Genomic DNA, 17213 nt, shown 5'->3' on the forward strand with positions numbered 1-17213 from the left:
AATTTTTTAACAGTACGGTATTCATTTAAGTTTTTCCCTTAAGAAAAACCACAATCCCATTTTTTAAAGGATTTAACAAAATATGTGTTTTGTTTTCCAGTGTAGAATAAATGTACAGTAAAATGCCCACTCAAACCTGGAAATCAATCAGTCATGTTTCTCTTACTGAGTCAGAAAAGGCAGAACGTACCTGTAATGGTAGGTCTTCCTTTGGAGAGAAGAGAGGAGACCCCATTAAGCCATTGCTTTCTGAAGCTGAGAGATTGCTTTGGTAAAAGACTGTTCCCTATTAAGCCCTTTTGTAAGTTTTTCCAGAATCACACAGGTAGGGATTGCCTGTGTTTTGTTAACAACTACATCCCATCATGTAGAGTATGAATTCACAAAGCATTTGTTGTATGAATGAACCAAAGTTCAGTCTTTCCATGCTGAGAATGCTCCTGGTAGACAAAAGTTGAAATGTCCAATGTAACTCTTAGAAATTGCATAACAAATTAATTACTCATTTTGTCATTATGGGATTTTCCCCCACAAAAAGGAACATATTTAGACATTCAATAAATACTTACTCAGGTAAAAAAATTCCAATCTTGTCCATTTCCTTTTAATAATGACTACCAAAGCCAACTTTATCTAATATAATCTAAATGGAGTGTGGATTGGCCTTGACAGTAAAGTGACAATGTAATGAATTAATGACACTGAAAATCTACAGGCTGAGAGCAAAGCTAGTCCTAACAAAAAAGGCAGAGTGCAAGCTTTGAGGAGAACAAAATGTCCTTATTCTAGATTAATACTAATTTTTCTTTAACTATGAAACATGCCGAGGAGAAGAGATAATAAGCCTATCTGATTTAATATCTGACATGATTGCATTAAATTAGACTACCAAGATAATCTATGATTGCAAAACTCATTTTGTTACCTATTTTACAGCATTCAAGAGCAACCTATTTTGAGCAATTTGAGCAAGGGAATTAAGGCTGCATAGGGTAAAAAATAACAGCAATTCAGTAAAATACAGTCTTTTCTCTAGAATTCATTACCACATCAACTAGATGAGGTCAGTCTGTTCAAAGACTGTTCACATTAGTAACCTCCCTAATAAAACAGATGGCATCTTTCTGGATAATGTCAAGGGTTTAACTCTGAAAAGAGTAGGTATAGCTGCAAAACATTAAGGTACAACTAAACGAACCTGAACCCTGAAATTTTAAAAAAAGCATTTTTAAATTTAAGTACATTCCACAGATCCTTTCATGTATATTTGAAACATTCCATTTATACTTCAATTCACGCTGAGTAAGAACTGGATTTTTGCCACACATACTTTCTAGTTCACTATGAAGCAGAAATTTTTGCTTAAATATGCATCTTTACATTTATATTTAATCTGCCTTAAATATTTTGTTTTAATGGCTGGGAAATATGGCTCAATGATAGAGTGCTCAACTAGTATATGTGAGGTCCTGGATTCAACCCCTAGCATAGCAAAAGCAAAAAATTGCTTTGAAATTGCATTAGGAAATGTATTCACTTCCTAATCTATTTGAATTCCAAAAAAAAGACAGCATTTTCTTATTTCTCAGAATGGAGCTAGCAGTGGAAACTAAAGAAAGGAAGATATCTGTGTGGTTAGATAATACAATAACAGAAAATAAACCTTCATGGAAAATCTAGAATCCTTTGAATATACATCTCTCTTTCCCTTGGTTCTATGACAAAGGATCATGAGACAATATTTCATACATACTAAATTTTATAAATACAGCCTAAATCTTAATTTAAAAAAAAAGCTTTTGTTTTTATTGATCCTCTTGCTGTTTCCTAGTTATTTATTTCTCATGTTTTTTCTATGCTTTCGTCAATTTTCTTTTAGCTTTTTGAAGTGACACTTAGCCCAATTATCTTCAAATTGAGCTATGTACTTTTCTTGGCAACTTTGATGAGTAGAACTTTATCATTCAATTCTAAATGGGTTGTCATTCTCATTGTTATTTGCACTCGAATCCTTATGTAACAGTCGTATTTTAGTTTGCAACCCCATGAAGTCTTTCTCAATGATTTTCTAGTTTTGGTTTCTAATTTAATGTACTGCATTCAGAGGACTTGCTCTGACCTTCATTTGGACTTCTTTCAAGAGCTAATAACTAGCCAATGTTTATAAAGCTATCATGTATCCTTAAAAGAGAATATATATTTCCTATTTTCTACTTTGGAATGTAGATCAAGGTATAGTTTTATTCAAGAGCATACTATTTATTACTGGTTCTACCAGTTTCTGATAAAGATTTGCTTTTTCTGTCTTCCAGTATGATTGTGAATTTATCAAATTTACTTTAGACTTTCTTGGTTTTTTCACATTTTAAAACATTCAGTACATAAAAATTCATATATTTTCTATTTTCTTGAAATTTTTTATTGTTATTTAATGATTTTTACCACTACTAATGATTTTTGCCTTATTTTCTACTTTTATTTTGATTGGTCAGGTTTAATTTGTGAATAAATCTCTGATATGTGTTTTAGTAATCTCTTATTTTTTATCTTTTTCTGTAACTTAGTTCCATATTTGAATCTCATCATACAACTGGATTTCATAATACTAATCTAGTCTAATTGCCTTTAAATAGTAAAGAATAATCTCCATACATTTATTGAATCTTCATGTGCACTAACACAATGGTTCTATTTCTAACATTTGCTTTTTTTATTTTTGTTTTTCTCATTTTTTATTATGCTTTATTTTTATTTCTCACTAGCACTTTCTTTTTGAGTTCATCTTTTCTACTATGCTGCATTATTTTACATTGAGAGCTTTGTATAGTAATAATATTTAGGTTATACAGGTGCTCAATCAATGTTAGTTATTATTATAACAGCTTTCCATGAATGAATTCATTTAACTTTCACAACAACTCTGTAAGGAAGGAACTATTAAGATCTGTACATTTGTGGAAACTGAGGCACTGAGAGGTTTAGTAACTTGCTCCAGGTCATATGACCAGAAACAGGAAGAATGGAATTGAATTTATAAGTCAAGCTGCACTTTTACCTACCATATCCGACTCTTCTGTAAGTACCTTTTACAATGATTTTAAGTAACTGATTGTTTTCAGGAAAGACCTACATTTACCTTTATACGAGTTTCTAAAACTTCAAAGTCTGACATCAACAATGAAAAATAAGCAAAAACTTTCAGAAAAAAAAACTGCTATAATGTTACTCTTCTATTCATTGCCTAAAATTAAGAAGAAATTATTTGGAGAAAAACCCAGCACATGGCCTCATAATCCTTTTAAGTCACACACTCACAGGTCAAATCATTTATAAATTAAATCTATTCTTAAGAAAAATTACTTTGCTCTAAAAATGCAAAGCAAATAGTGTTCTAGGATGTCAGCCTGGACATTCAGAAGGTCTGGCAGCTTCTGCTTTCACACTTTTTGGACCCTAAGCCGATGTGGAAGGAAACTAATTAAATATCCTCACAGAGAGAAGCCATGTGTAGTGAACATGAAGGATGTGATGCGATGTGTACCTAAAGCCATATAAAGAAATGCCAAATGCCAGAGATGTAAGAAAAGAAGCCATCCTGACTATTTCAGCCTCAAGCCATTCTGGACATTTCAGCTCAAGTCCCAGTCATCATGAATCTAATCCATGATTTTTACTGTGTCCTATTCACACTCAAATCATGAGGAATGTTTGAATGATTATTGCTTTCATTCATTAAGGCTTATTTGGTTTACTCTTAGTTGACACATGAAAATTGCACATATTTATGGGATTGCATATGATGCTTTCATACCTATATACAATGTATGATGTATATCAGAATAAGCATATGCATCTTCACAAACATTTATCAATTTCTTTGATGTGAAAACATTCAAAGTCCTTTTCTCTAAGTTTTTGAAATATGCAATACATTATCATTATCTAGAGTCCCTGTCATGTGTAATACAACACTAGAACTTATTTCTTTATCTAACTGTAACTCAAAACATACTGACTAAACATTCTCCATCTCTTCCTACCTCATGTCTACCCAGTTTCTGGTAACCACTATTCTGCTCTCAACTTCTATGAAATCAACTTTTTTTAGAAGTCAGAGATGAGTGAAATCACGCAGTATTTATATTTCTGTACAGGGTTTATTTCACTGAACTTAAGGTCCTTCTGTTGTTTATAAGTAAGTACAGATATCACTTCAACATACTGATTTCATTTGTTTTGGATATATACCCAATATAAGATTGTTGGATAACATAGTAATTTTATTTTTAATGTTTTAAGGAACTTCCAAACTATTTTCCAAAATGACTGTACTAATCATATGCATTGCCACCAACAGTATGCAAGGGTTCTATTTTCTCTACATCCACTTGTTATCCTTTGTCTTTTTGATATTAACCATTCTTACTGGTGTTAGGTGGTATCCCATGTGGTTTTTGTTTGGTTGCTTGGTTAGCTGGTTGGTTTTTTGTTTGTTTTTTTTTTTTTTAACAGATTCTTGCAATGTACTTCAGGCTGGTTTGAAACTTGTAGACCAGGCTAGGCTTGAACTCATGATCTTCCTGCCTCTGTCTCCCAAGTACTAGGATTACAGGTGATGCAACATCACACTCAGTCTCATTGCGGTTTTGATGTCCCGCTAATCCTTTGGTAGAAGTACATTTTGTAAATATCTTCTCCCATTTTTTAGGTTTTTCTCTTCTCTTGTTGATTGCTTCTTTGCTGTGCAGAAGCTTTTTAGTTTTATGTAATTTCATTTGGCTATCTTTTTATTTTGTTTCCTGTGCTTTGGGGTTTTTACAAAAAAATTCTTGGTTGTTCCAATGTCCTGAAGCATTTCTTCTATGTTTTCTTCCAGTAATTTTATCATTTCAGTTGGACATTTAAGTTTTTAATATATTTTGAATTGATTTTGTATGTGGTAAGAGAAAGGGGTCTGGTTTCATTCTTCTGAATGTGGACATCCAATTTTCCCAGCACCATTTGTTAAAGAGAATGTCCTTTCAGTATGTGTTCTTAGCACCTGTGTCAAAGATCAGTTGATTCTGGATACACTGGTTTATTTCCAGGTTTTTAGCTCTGTTCCATTGGACTACATGTCTGTTTTTATACTAACACCACCTATTTTCATTATTATACCTTTGTAGTATATTTTGAAGACAAGTTGTATAATTTTTTTTTTGCTTAAGATTGCTTTAACTATTCATTTTTTTGATTTGATTTTTTTTTTTTTGCAGTTCCATTCAAGACTTCTTGTTTGGTTGGGAATTTTGTTTGTTTTTGAGGATAGAGTCCCATCATGTAGCCCAATCTGGTCTTCAGCTGCTGCTCCTCCTGCCTCAGTCTCCCTAGTGCCAGTATTATGGACATGACCACCATTCTTAGTTGTCCATTAAAATTTTAGGATTTTTTTTCCTAGTTCTGTGAAGAATATCATTAGTATTTTGGCAAGGATTGCATTGAATATGCATATCACTTTCAGTAATCTAGACATTTTAGCAATTTTGATTCTTCTGGTCTATGCACACATGAAGTCTTTCCATTTCTTGTGTTCTCTTCAATTCCTTTCATCAAAATGGTTTGTAGTTTTCATTATAGAGCTCTTTCAACTTTTTGATTAGATTACTCCTAGATATTTTATGGTTTAGCTATCATAAATAGCATGGCTTCCTTGAATTCTAAACCACTAAGTTTTAAAGTTATAAACATTACTAACCACAAAGGTGTTTATAAAAATTTTCTCAATACTCATTTCCTCAAATTATTTTTGTTTGAAGTGTTTATTGAAAGAATAAAATTTTTTAATTTTTTAAAAGTGTAAAAATATGCACTTGAAATCTGATTCAATAGAAGAAATGCAAACCATATATTAGAAAAAGACCAATTATAATATGAAATAAAACTTTTATAAAAAAACAAAGTATTTTTTAAAATAGAAAAATTCTAAAATAGAAGAGAGTCAAACAAGGAAAAATAATTAAAAAAATACTGACCACAAAAATATTACATTGCATTTGCCTCTTGTATCAGTCCATGTTTTTAACTTAATCCACTTAATTTTCTGCAAAATTGTTTTATTAAAAAGGTTTGTATATGTTCAAATTTGGGGAGATCTGATAAAGCAGAATGCAGCTAATCTTCCAGGAATAAGCTCAAAACTATACAATAGAAGTTGAAACCACCATTGCTTCTAGTCCACCAAATAAAAAGACAGTCAATATTGGAACTGATGAAAAATTGCTACTATTTCTGCTCTAGTCACCAAACAAAGTCAAACATCAGTACTGCCAACAAAATAACACATCTCTGAGCAATAACTCTATCCTCCTCTTTCATTTTCACATCAAAATCTCATCTGCCCTGGTCATATGATTGCTAAAGCCTGTCAGGGGTCTGCATGGTAGCTGCAGGAGTATTCAAGAATCTATCTTCTGCCTCCTCTGTCATGGGGTAGAGCATCAAAATTCCTCCAACATGTGAAAAGATAATGGCACCCATGAAAGAATAAGAGAGAGTAAGCACTGCACTTGCCTAAAAGCCATGATATATGGAAAATATGTACAAGTAGCTGTGGACAGTGCAATAAATTTAGATGCTACACGAGAGCAAGAACTTTATCTATCTACTTCACCTAGAATAGAATCTGGCAAATGCATAAAAGACAGTATTTGCTAAATGAATGACTCAGTTAAGGAATGCTGGTCACATTTTATGTATCTCTCATTCCAATGACATTAATATGCTTTTCATATTAAGAAAAGAAAGTTTCCCACATATATCATTATTCATTTGTTTCTTTGTTTTTACAATGCTGGTGGAAAAACCCAAGGACATCACTAAAATGTTTTACACATTTAAAAAAATCAAATATTCTCAAACTGAACGCAAGGAATACAACAAACTCAAGACATATACTTTAATTTTTTCAAGTAAAATTAAATTAACAAAAAAAATGGAAAACTATATTATTAGAATCATTTTCACTCAAAACAGTGAGACCCAAAATCATCTTCACCTACACAATTTAATATCTACTTTTATGTGACGTCATGATTCTATTGTCGTCAATTTAACATTACTAGTACAGGAAATTCTTGCCTGGGAAGTTAAAAGTTGAAAATAACTTTTCTGTTCATTCCAAGAATTTTATGAAAGACCATCAACTCTTTAAAAAAACAACATTAATAAGAATTTATATCCGGACATTTTGAACCCCTCACCTCAAAAATCTACCAATGTTAAGCTATTGTAACATATCCTAACCAAATTCTAATCAAGCCTTTGCATTGAAAGACCAGACTTAACCTGGAATTCAAAATGCTCATAAATATTCTGACATGGTGTTCCTCCCTTTAAGATGCTAAGACATCATTAATAAATTGTTCTGTTTGCCACAGTAAGAGTGAGTTCAGCTTTATCTTATCACTCACTGTTTTGGTAATACTTCTGAAGGAGCCAACACTCAACAGGAATCATCATTAGAAAGGAAAAAAACAATATAAATCAAGAAAAGCAAATACCAGAAACCACAAGTCTACCCTCACAAGGTCAGAATGGAGAAGAGGAGCAGAGTGTGTAATAACTGGATGCAAATAAGGAAGAAGAATAAGATTCCTTAGCCAACGTCCAGATGAGTGTGGCTTCCTTAAGAATAGGGTCCTGAGTGGTAACTGTGGCATTTCTTCTTGGGGAACTTCAGAACAAAGATTTCTTACCTTTGTTAATTTCTATCTTGAGCAGTTATTTAACAAAGTAGGGACCATGTACTGCACACTTCAGAATCATCTGGAGGGCCCAATAGAATGCATCTTCTTGGGCTCAACTTAATCAGAATCTCTAGGAGGAGGTCTGGAAACTGGCATATTTGATCAGTTCTGCCCCTTAGTAAACTCTTGCACCAATGTTAGAGCAAAGGAAATGATCCTATTAAAATTAGCCTTGACTAATTGAAACATCTGAGAATTTCTGGATGGAAGAGAGAGATAGTGGTAAGGTAATTCAGTAAATCACAACACTGAAACTCTTTCTTCCTTAGTTTAACCTCTCTTATCTCCATGTACCACACTCACCTCCCACCTCAGACTACATAAGTTGATTAATTGGATAGGAGTAGTATTACTAACTCACACCAACCTGACTTCTTTGGAGTAATTGCCACAACTCTCATGCCTTCTTTTGTTGTTATGTGTTTTAAAGTCTATTTTCTCTGCAGGATAATAAACTTTATAGCAGAGGAAAAAATATTTATTATACACAGCCAGAGCTCCACATAAGCATGGTGTAAGGTTATGGTAGACCTCCATAAAATATTTGTAAAATTCATTAATAAAATAATGGAAAGCATTGGTCAAAAGCAATGATTTGAGTTTTAGTGAAGTCAGTAGTGATATAGTCTTTCTAATAATAGTCACTAAGTTATATTGTTACCAGTTTGTTTCACAAACTCCTTGTTTGTGAAACTAGTACCATCAGCATGAAGGAGACAATCTGAGAAAGAATTGGTGCAATGGAAAAGTAAAAGATTTAGAATCTTACAGGAATTTAAAAAATCCAAGATCATTCACTCTGTGTGACTCCAGGCAGGTTGACCTCCCTAAGATCATAGTTATCTTTAAATTAGAAGTTATATTAGCTATTTCACTTATCTAGGGGCTAGCAAGTCTGACAAAATCTGGTCAACAACCTTTTTGTACAACTTGGAAGCTATGAATGGTGTTTATACCTTTGGAGATTTTAGAAGAAGTAGACCAAAAGAGGGAGTAAAAGAGGAAGAGGAAGATGAGAAAAGAACCTGTATGATGCCCACGGAACCTAAAATTTTACTATCAGGCCTGTCACAGGAAGAGTTTCCTGACCTCAGTAATGATAAAAGGCTAGAGAGTTGACACACGATAGTAAAGGTGCAAACTCAAAGCAAATTGGTTTTGGTTGTCTTTATAACAAGTGTAGAAAAAAAATCTGCTATATCAATAATTGCATGCCAAGTGCCCCAGGATGTTTTCTCTCTAACAACAAAATCTCACCTGGAAAACTGGCCATAATTGGTGCCACCATCAGATTAAGTAATGCATTTTCATTCTGCAAGCCTCTTGGAGAAACTTCTTCTGAACAAACCAAAGAGTTGAACTAATTTCCTGTGTCAGTCAAACCCTTGAAGGCATTTTTTTCAACAGTCAACTAAAGGTGGTGTTAGAACACTTCAGTGAATAGAAGACAGTTAGCCATATCATAGCAGTCCACCTAGGATTTACACAGTTTTAGCATTCGAGGAAACCTCAGTCCTGAACAACCCAGCACTCACCCTAATACAAGAGCATAGAGGAGTGAATCGGTTGCTTCCAAATGTGTTAGAAATTTTTGAGAAAGAAAATTAGAAGCTCAGGATTTTTAATTCTTCACCCAAAGTCTGAGGGTCTGAAACTATGTATGATCGCCCCCAAAAAAGAAAGCTTTACCTTTCATAGGCAGTAGATACAGGTGTCTACAGTGACAAATTAACTGTTTTGCCACTGCATGACAGAAACAGTGTGTCCTTCTCATCGATGGAAACAAGGTTATTACTGACTAAAAACCTAATCATGTCCAAGAACCAATGCCAGATTATCTTTAACCAATGCAGAATACCCTCTTAATGTTTTGTTCCTCTGTAACTATGACCATCATCAACATCTACAATAAGGTTGAAATAAAGAAATAGAACTGCCATGAGTCATATTAATTAAGGGACTGAAGAAGAGCTTAGACCCTACACATATTAGGAGTTGATGGTACTGTAGGCTGTATTTATTTTGATACTTTAAGACTAAACTCAGGACTAGGGGTGCAGCTTAGTGGTAAATTACTTACCTAGCATGTGTGAGGCCTAGGATTTGATCCCCAGCACTACTTAAAAATAAAACAAAATGCTAAACTCATTCATTCTGGGTTACACTGGACAATTTTGACTTTGTCATTGCAATTTTTTCAGTGTATCCCCCAAAAGTTCATGTTTAAGAGAAGTTAATTCCTTAAAGTCAGGGTTGGGAGGTGGGGCCCAGTGGGGTCATGGGGCAGAGGCCTCATAAGTGAACTAATGCCTTTCTCGTAGGACTGGATTAGCTGCTTGGAGAGCAGGCTGCTGTAAAGAAAGAATAGCTCTCATGCGTTCACTTTTTCAAATGTTTTCTCTTGCCCTTTCACTTTCTGCCATGATGAAGCAGCGTAAGACCTTCACTAATGCTGCCATCCTGTCTTGGACTTCTCTCCATCCAGAACCATGGGTCCAAATAAATCTCTTTTCTATAAAAATAGTCTAGTTTCAGAAATTCTCTTACAGCACAGAAAAGGAGCTAAAATTGTTATTTTCTGCCTGTTCCCAGAGATGGCATAAAAGTTCCTAACCAGGGTCATGGCAAGGATACCAGTGGGAAGTATGGGGTGAAGGGGTGAAAAGGAGGCAGTTAATGCCCCCTCTTCATATCCCGAGCATTACTCTCTGCTGCCATCTAGTGAGTGCACTTAATACTCAGAAGATGGTCCACCAAGCATTCCCTGTATTCCCTCCTCATCAAAACTCTCTCTCTCTTTCTCTCTCTCTCTCTCTCTCTCTCTCTCTCTCTCGGTCATGCTTGCCTCAAAGACATGGGAGAAATTAGGACCTCTTCCATGCCACGCTGAGCCATTAGCATTGCACCTTCTGCCCTTGACACTGTATTACGGCTCTCTGACATGGTAGCATGGAGACCTCAGGTACTGTGAGCTGGTCTCCATGTGTGATTTCAAATAGGAAGTGAGTGAGATGGCCCGTACTTCCACTATGCTAGCCCTTCTTTAGAGAGTACACGGGACTCCTCCTCACAGACCTTCACATACACCCACCTCCATCTCTGCCTCCCACCTCTTCTCCCTTTTCCAGCCCCCAGAAGGTTTATGATTTGTTTTTACCAGGTTCATGTTTCATAATTTGACATGATATTCTTCCTGTTCTGTACAAACTGAATAAATATGTGTTAAAGGCAAGACTGAGCATTAATAGCTCCAGTATTAACACCATGCCAGGTCACAGTGCTAATACCGCTGCTGGTGCTCTGCTGACAGAGCCTGTTGCCATATGCTTCCATGGTCTGCGTGTCAATCAAGAAACAGGCTGCCCCAGATTCAGGGCTCATAGTGCAAAACAAATAATGCTGTCAAGAAATGAAAGTGTTACTACCAAGAAAAAAAACTCTAAAGACAAAATTGAAATTTTATATTTTCCCTTCTTCACTTGCCAATACTAGTTATGAAAAAAAAATAAATTTTACCTACTTTGGCTACAATCCACTTAATTGTAACTGAAAATTTCATCCTGTAATTATAAAAAACAATTTCTTACCATCACTAATTATAGGCAAGAAGACGGAGGTTCTTCTGCACAGGCCCCTAGCAACAATTAGAAGATAACACATTTTTTTCCAGACTGGTACCAGAAACATAATCATAATCAGCTTCAGAAATCTCAGAGATCACCAATAATGTAAGTCAAAGTGCATACAAATAAAATTAAAATACATTCAAAGACAAGCCATCAAGGTAACACATGAAAAATAGTGGACCCATTCTCCTCCACCTCACTCTCAAGAGGGAAAAAATGTAGAATATAAAATCAGAAGGAATAGGACTTTGCTCTACTTGTTTTTCCTGAGATGCTCAGCATAAATACACATTTGACGCTTTTGCCAAAGAAGCAGGCTTCAGTTGTGAGAAACAAAATTTGTGGATTTCTTTCCCAAAAAGGAAAGAATAAATCCTTTTGCTGGAGTGTTTCAAAGATCCTGAGAGCCTTTAAACCACATAGCCATATTTTCTTCTCTATTTGACTAGTGAGCTCCCAACATTACCACCTCACCATTCCCCAGGTCTAGGCACCCCTCAGTGCAGGGCCTGGAAAAACCACTAAGACTCGGTACACAAGGCCATAGCAAGTGCTATGAGAACTTTATTCTTCTTTCCTGACCCCATTTAAGTTACAAGTGAAGAAAAATGTTAAAAAGAAAGAAACTTTAAAATGAAAATTCTTCATTTGAAGACAAATTACTTGTAAACATTGTCTATAAGAACTTGCTGGATAATGACTGAAACACCTGCCCTGTAGGCTTGAACTCCTGACATACCCATTACAACGTGTCAGGCTGTCAGAAGACTCTTTCTTCTTCCTGCTGCGGTATTCAGTGCATCAGTTGATTTTTTTCTACAAATTAGGAGAAATACACAAACAAAATTTATAATCAGGATCAACTTCAGAATCAAGATCCAAAGAATCTTAAGTGTACCCCAAAAGTCCATGTGTTAAGGACTTTCTCCCCAACCCACAGTGCTATTGGGAGGTGGTGGAAACTTTAAGAGATGGGGTCTACTGAGAGGTCTTTAGGTAATTGTGAGAATGTCTTTGAGGGGAACAGTGGAACCTCAGCCCCTTCCTCTTTTTCTCTTTGCTCCCTGGCTATGAGTTGAGAAATTTTGTTCCACTGTTGGCTCACACCATGATGTACTGCCTTATAACAAGGTCAAAAGCAAGAAGGCCAACAGATCATAGACTAGAACCTCTAAACTTATGAATCAAAATAAAACCTTCTTTCCTCATAAGTTAATTGCCTCAGGTATTTGTTATGGTGACAACAAGCTAACACAAAATTTTCTTTTTCCACCTTTCTCTTTCTAATATGTAATTTTCACCTGCCTCACCTTCTTCAAAATTACCATCACCTCTAGGGCTTCCCCAGTAAACTAATATAAATTACATGGACTACATTTTCTAAAAAAAAAAAAAAAAAAGTGTCCTGTTTCCATGGTAGGAGTTTAAAGCTTTCCAACACAAAGAAATGATAATGTTCAGGGAATCTGAAGTATTGATTACATTGATTTGATCATGACACATTGTATACATGTAGCAAAGTTTCACACTATGCCCCATAAATATGTACAACTATTATGTGTCAATAAGAAGAAAATCTAACGCTGATGTGAATTCTGAACCTTATCCTGGTAATTCTTTATCCCCAATGCTACAGGTGGATTAAAGAGTCAAGCAACAAAAATGAGCCAGTGTACTTGTTTAGCAATTGTTCTAACAGTGCCTGTTTTTCTTCATTGTCTTAACTGTAACTTTTTTCCTTTCTTCCAATCACTATTACAGCCATCACAATTAACTATTTCAAGGCCTTCAAAACAAAAGAGGGGATCCAAGATGGCAACCAGAACACAGCCACACATCTTCTGACCTCTGTGATCCAGGGACTTTGATAAGAAGCTGGAGACTTGCTTGATTGAGGTAAAACACCAGGGAGAGCTGAAACATCAGCACTCTGAACCCCAGCTCATGGGAAGCCTCTCCACGCCACCATACACTAAAAAAATAGCGGGTGCTGCACACTAAGCCCTGTCCCATAGGCCCAAGGAGCCAGTACTCCACATGCCCCCACGGGATCTTGAATCCTCCTGCCCTACTTCTTTTCCTGCCAGGGCTGTGCTACCCTAAACTCCCACCCCTCAGAGCAGCAGGATCTCCATGGGAGGAGCCCTTAAGGCCTGGGCTCCACAGACATTTATGATCTCTACCAGGCCATGCCCCCCCCCAAGAGATCTTGCTGAACAGCCCTGCAAGATCTCTGCTCTGCCGGGCCACCCCCCAAGGCCTGCCATACCAGAAGATACAAACATGCATGATCTCCGTTCAGCTGGGCCACGACCCCAAAGCTGGCACAGCCCTGCAGGAGCTCCATTTTGCTATGCTGTGTCCCCCCAGCCCTACACATCTCTGCTTTGCCGGCCATGCCCCCAAGGCCTACCACGCTGGATATACAAACACGCATTATCTCCGTTCCACTGGGCCACGACCCCAAGGCCAGCACAGCCCTGCACAAAATTCACTCCCCAAGCCTGTGCCCCTAAGGTCTGCCAAGCCGAGAACCCACACACCCACTATCTCCACTCTGCTGGACCACACCCCCCCAAGCCTGTCAAGCTGGGGATCCACACAAACACAGGATCTCCACTCCGCCCACCTGCACCCTTCAGGCACTGCCAACCAAAGCTCCAAAGTCCTGCTACTTCACCTCAGCTAAAGGCCTCCACCTGCAGGCCCGTGGGAACCCACCCACTGTCCACTTGCCATAGGAAAGCCCAAATCCCACCTAAGAGACACACACAGACAGGTCTGGATGCTAAAGAACTAGCATCAGAACAACTAAGACTGCAATTCTACTGCTCCAGAACTGGTGATTTTTTTCCCCCTTCTTTAAGGGATTTGCTGCCTGTTTTACTATTTGATCATCCACCATCTCTACCATTTTTTCTCTTTTCCTTTCTACTCTATTCCTCTTATCTCGCCATCTCTCTCTCTTTTCTATCCTTCTTTCTTGGTTTTGTTAGTATTAATATTGCTACCCAGCTAATACTAAATTACACATAGCCAGTGATAAAAATGTTACCTAGTGGAAATATGGGAAGAAGAAAAAGGGAAGGAAAACAATCCCCCCCCAAAAAATAAAGTACTACAGGATTTAGAGCAAAATGAAGAAAACAGATACCCAGATCCTGACTCCAACAAAACAAACTATACTAAGGAATCCAACAAAGCTGACAAGAACACCCTGAACAAAGAAATTCTACAAATAATTAATGAGAATTTCATACAGATGTTACTAGACATGGTCAACCAAACGTACAGGAGGCACTCAAGAAATGCCAAGAGGACAAAAACAAAGATTATGAGAAAACACGGAAACAAATAAATTAAATCATAGAAGTCCTAAATAAATGCCAAACTGAAACTGAGACCACCATAAGCAGAGAGAAAAATGTATTAAGGTCAAAAATTGACAATATTAAAGACAAAGTAACCCATGATTTGGAAAACCTCAGAAAAAAGAATGAAATAGAAATACAAAACAAAATGGAAGGCCATTCCAGAAGAATAGAACAAACAGAAGACAGAATCTCAGAACTTGAAGATGAAATAGCAATTAAAGGAAAAACTGAAAAACTATTAGTTAAACAACTCAAGACCTGTGGAAAAAAATGCAAGAACTCACTGATTCCATCAAAAGACCAAACCTGAGAATCATGGGCATTAAAGAAGAAGAAGAGATGCAAGCAAAAGGAATGCATAATATAGTCAACAAAATAATAACAGAAAACTTCCCAAATCTAGAGAAAACTATGCCCATTCAGGTACAGGAAGCCTACAGAATACTGAACAGACCTGACCAAAATAGAACTACACTATGACAACAACAAGCACAGAGACTAGAGACAGAATATTGAAGGCTGTAAGAGAGAAAAAACAAGTAACATACAAAGGTAAACCCATCAAAATCACAGCAGATTTCTCAACAGAAACATTAAAAGCAAGAAGAGCATGCAGTGAGGTATTCCAGGCACTGAATGAAAATAACTTCAAGCCTAGGATACTCTACCCAGCAAAACTATCATTCAAAATAGATGGAGCAATAAAAGTCTTCCATGATAAGCAGCAACTAAAACAATATATAACCACCAAGCCACCACTACAAAAGATTCTCCAAGAAATTATGCACACAGAAAATGAAAGCAAACCATGAAAGGGCAGGCAATACCAAACCACAGGAGAAGAAAAGGCAAGAAAGTAGAGAGTAACATTGATTCAGCTACACACAATCAAACTCTTAATCAACAAAGACAATTACATGACAGGGATCACCACGTACTTATCAATACTAACACTGAATGTTAATGGACTAAATTCACCCATCAAAAGACATCAATTGGCAAAGTGGATTAAAAAGGAAGATCCAACAATCTGCTGCCTACAGGAGACCCACCTCATTGACAGAAATAAGCACTCTCTGAGAGTGAAAGGCTGGAAGAAGATTTACCAAGCCAATGGTCCCCGAAAACAGGCAAGGGTAGCAATACTTATCTAAGACAAAGTAGACTTCAAACCTACTTTGGTCAAAAGAGATAAAGAAGGACATTCCATACTATTAAAAGGAGAAATATATCAAAAGGAAATAACAATTATCAACCTATATGCACCCAATGTCAATGCACCCAATTTCACCAATCATACTCTGAAGGGCCTAAAAGCATATACAGACTCCAATACAAAGATAGTGGGAGACCTTGATACCCCCATATCACCAATAGATAGGTCATCCAAACAAAAAATCAATAAAGAAATCCTAGAACTAAATCACACCATAGATCAAATGGACCTAGCTGATGTCTACAGAACATTTCATCCAACTTCTGCACAATACACATTCTTCTCAGCAGCCCATGGAACCTTCTCCAAAATAGATCATATCTTAAGGCACAAAGCAAGTCTCAGCAAATATAAGAAAATAGAAATAATCCCATGCATTCTGTCTGACCACAATGCATTAAAACTAGAAATCAACAACAAAAACAGCAGTAAAAAACACACAAACAATTGGAAGCTGAATAAGACATTAACAAACTATGAATGGATCACTGATGAAATAAAAGAGGAAGTTAAAAGGTTCCTGGAAGTTAATGAAAATGAAAACACAACCTACCAGCACCTATGGGACAGAGCAAAGGCAGTCCTAAGAGAAAAGTGTATAGCCATGAGTGCATATATCAAAAGGACAGAAAGATTTCAAATACTTGACGTAACACTACAGCTCAAACTCTAGAAAAACAAGAAAAAACAAACCCCAAAACAAGCAGAAGGAAAGAAATAATTAAGATAAGGGCTGAAATAAATGAAATAGAAACAAAAAAATCATACAAAGAATCAATGAAACAAAAAGCTGGTTCTTTGAAACAATAAATAAGATTGGCAGACCCATGGCAAACCTGACTAAAATGAGGAGAGAAAAAACCTAAATCAGTAAAATCAGAAATGCAAAAGGAGAGATAACAACAAACACCATGGAAATCCAGGAAATCATCAGAGACTCCTTTGAGAGTCTATACTCTAATAAATTTGAAAATCTTGAGAAATGGACAGATTTCCAGAAACTTACAACCACCCAAAACTGAACCAAGAGGATATTAATCGCCTGAATAGATCTATAACACAAAAAGAAATCAAAGCAGCAATTAAGAGCCTCCCAAAAAAGAAAAGTCCAGGACCTGACAGATTCACTGCTGAATTCTATCAGACCTTTAAAGAAGAACTGATACCAACTCTCCTTAAACTGTTCCATGAAATAGAAAGGGAAAGAAAACTG

General features: G+C 36.2%; 1 long non-coding RNA gene across 1 annotated transcript in view; it reads right to left on the reverse strand.

The window, feature by feature from the left end:
- The window catches only part of LOC141424914 (uncharacterized), a 252528-nt gene that overhangs the window by 179673 nt on the left and 55642 nt on the right, over window positions 1-17213 (reverse strand). Inside the window, exon 2 of the long non-coding RNA XR_012449862.1 lies at window positions 12150-12226. This is a non-coding gene — a long non-coding RNA (uncharacterized lncRNA). The remainder of the gene's footprint in view (window positions 1-12149; window positions 12227-17213) is intronic.

Source organism: Castor canadensis, chromosome 7 (assembly GCF_047511655.1).
Source record: "Castor canadensis chromosome 7, mCasCan1.hap1v2, whole genome shotgun sequence".
Classification (NCBI taxonomy): Eukaryota; Metazoa; Chordata; class Mammalia; order Rodentia; family Castoridae; genus Castor; species Castor canadensis.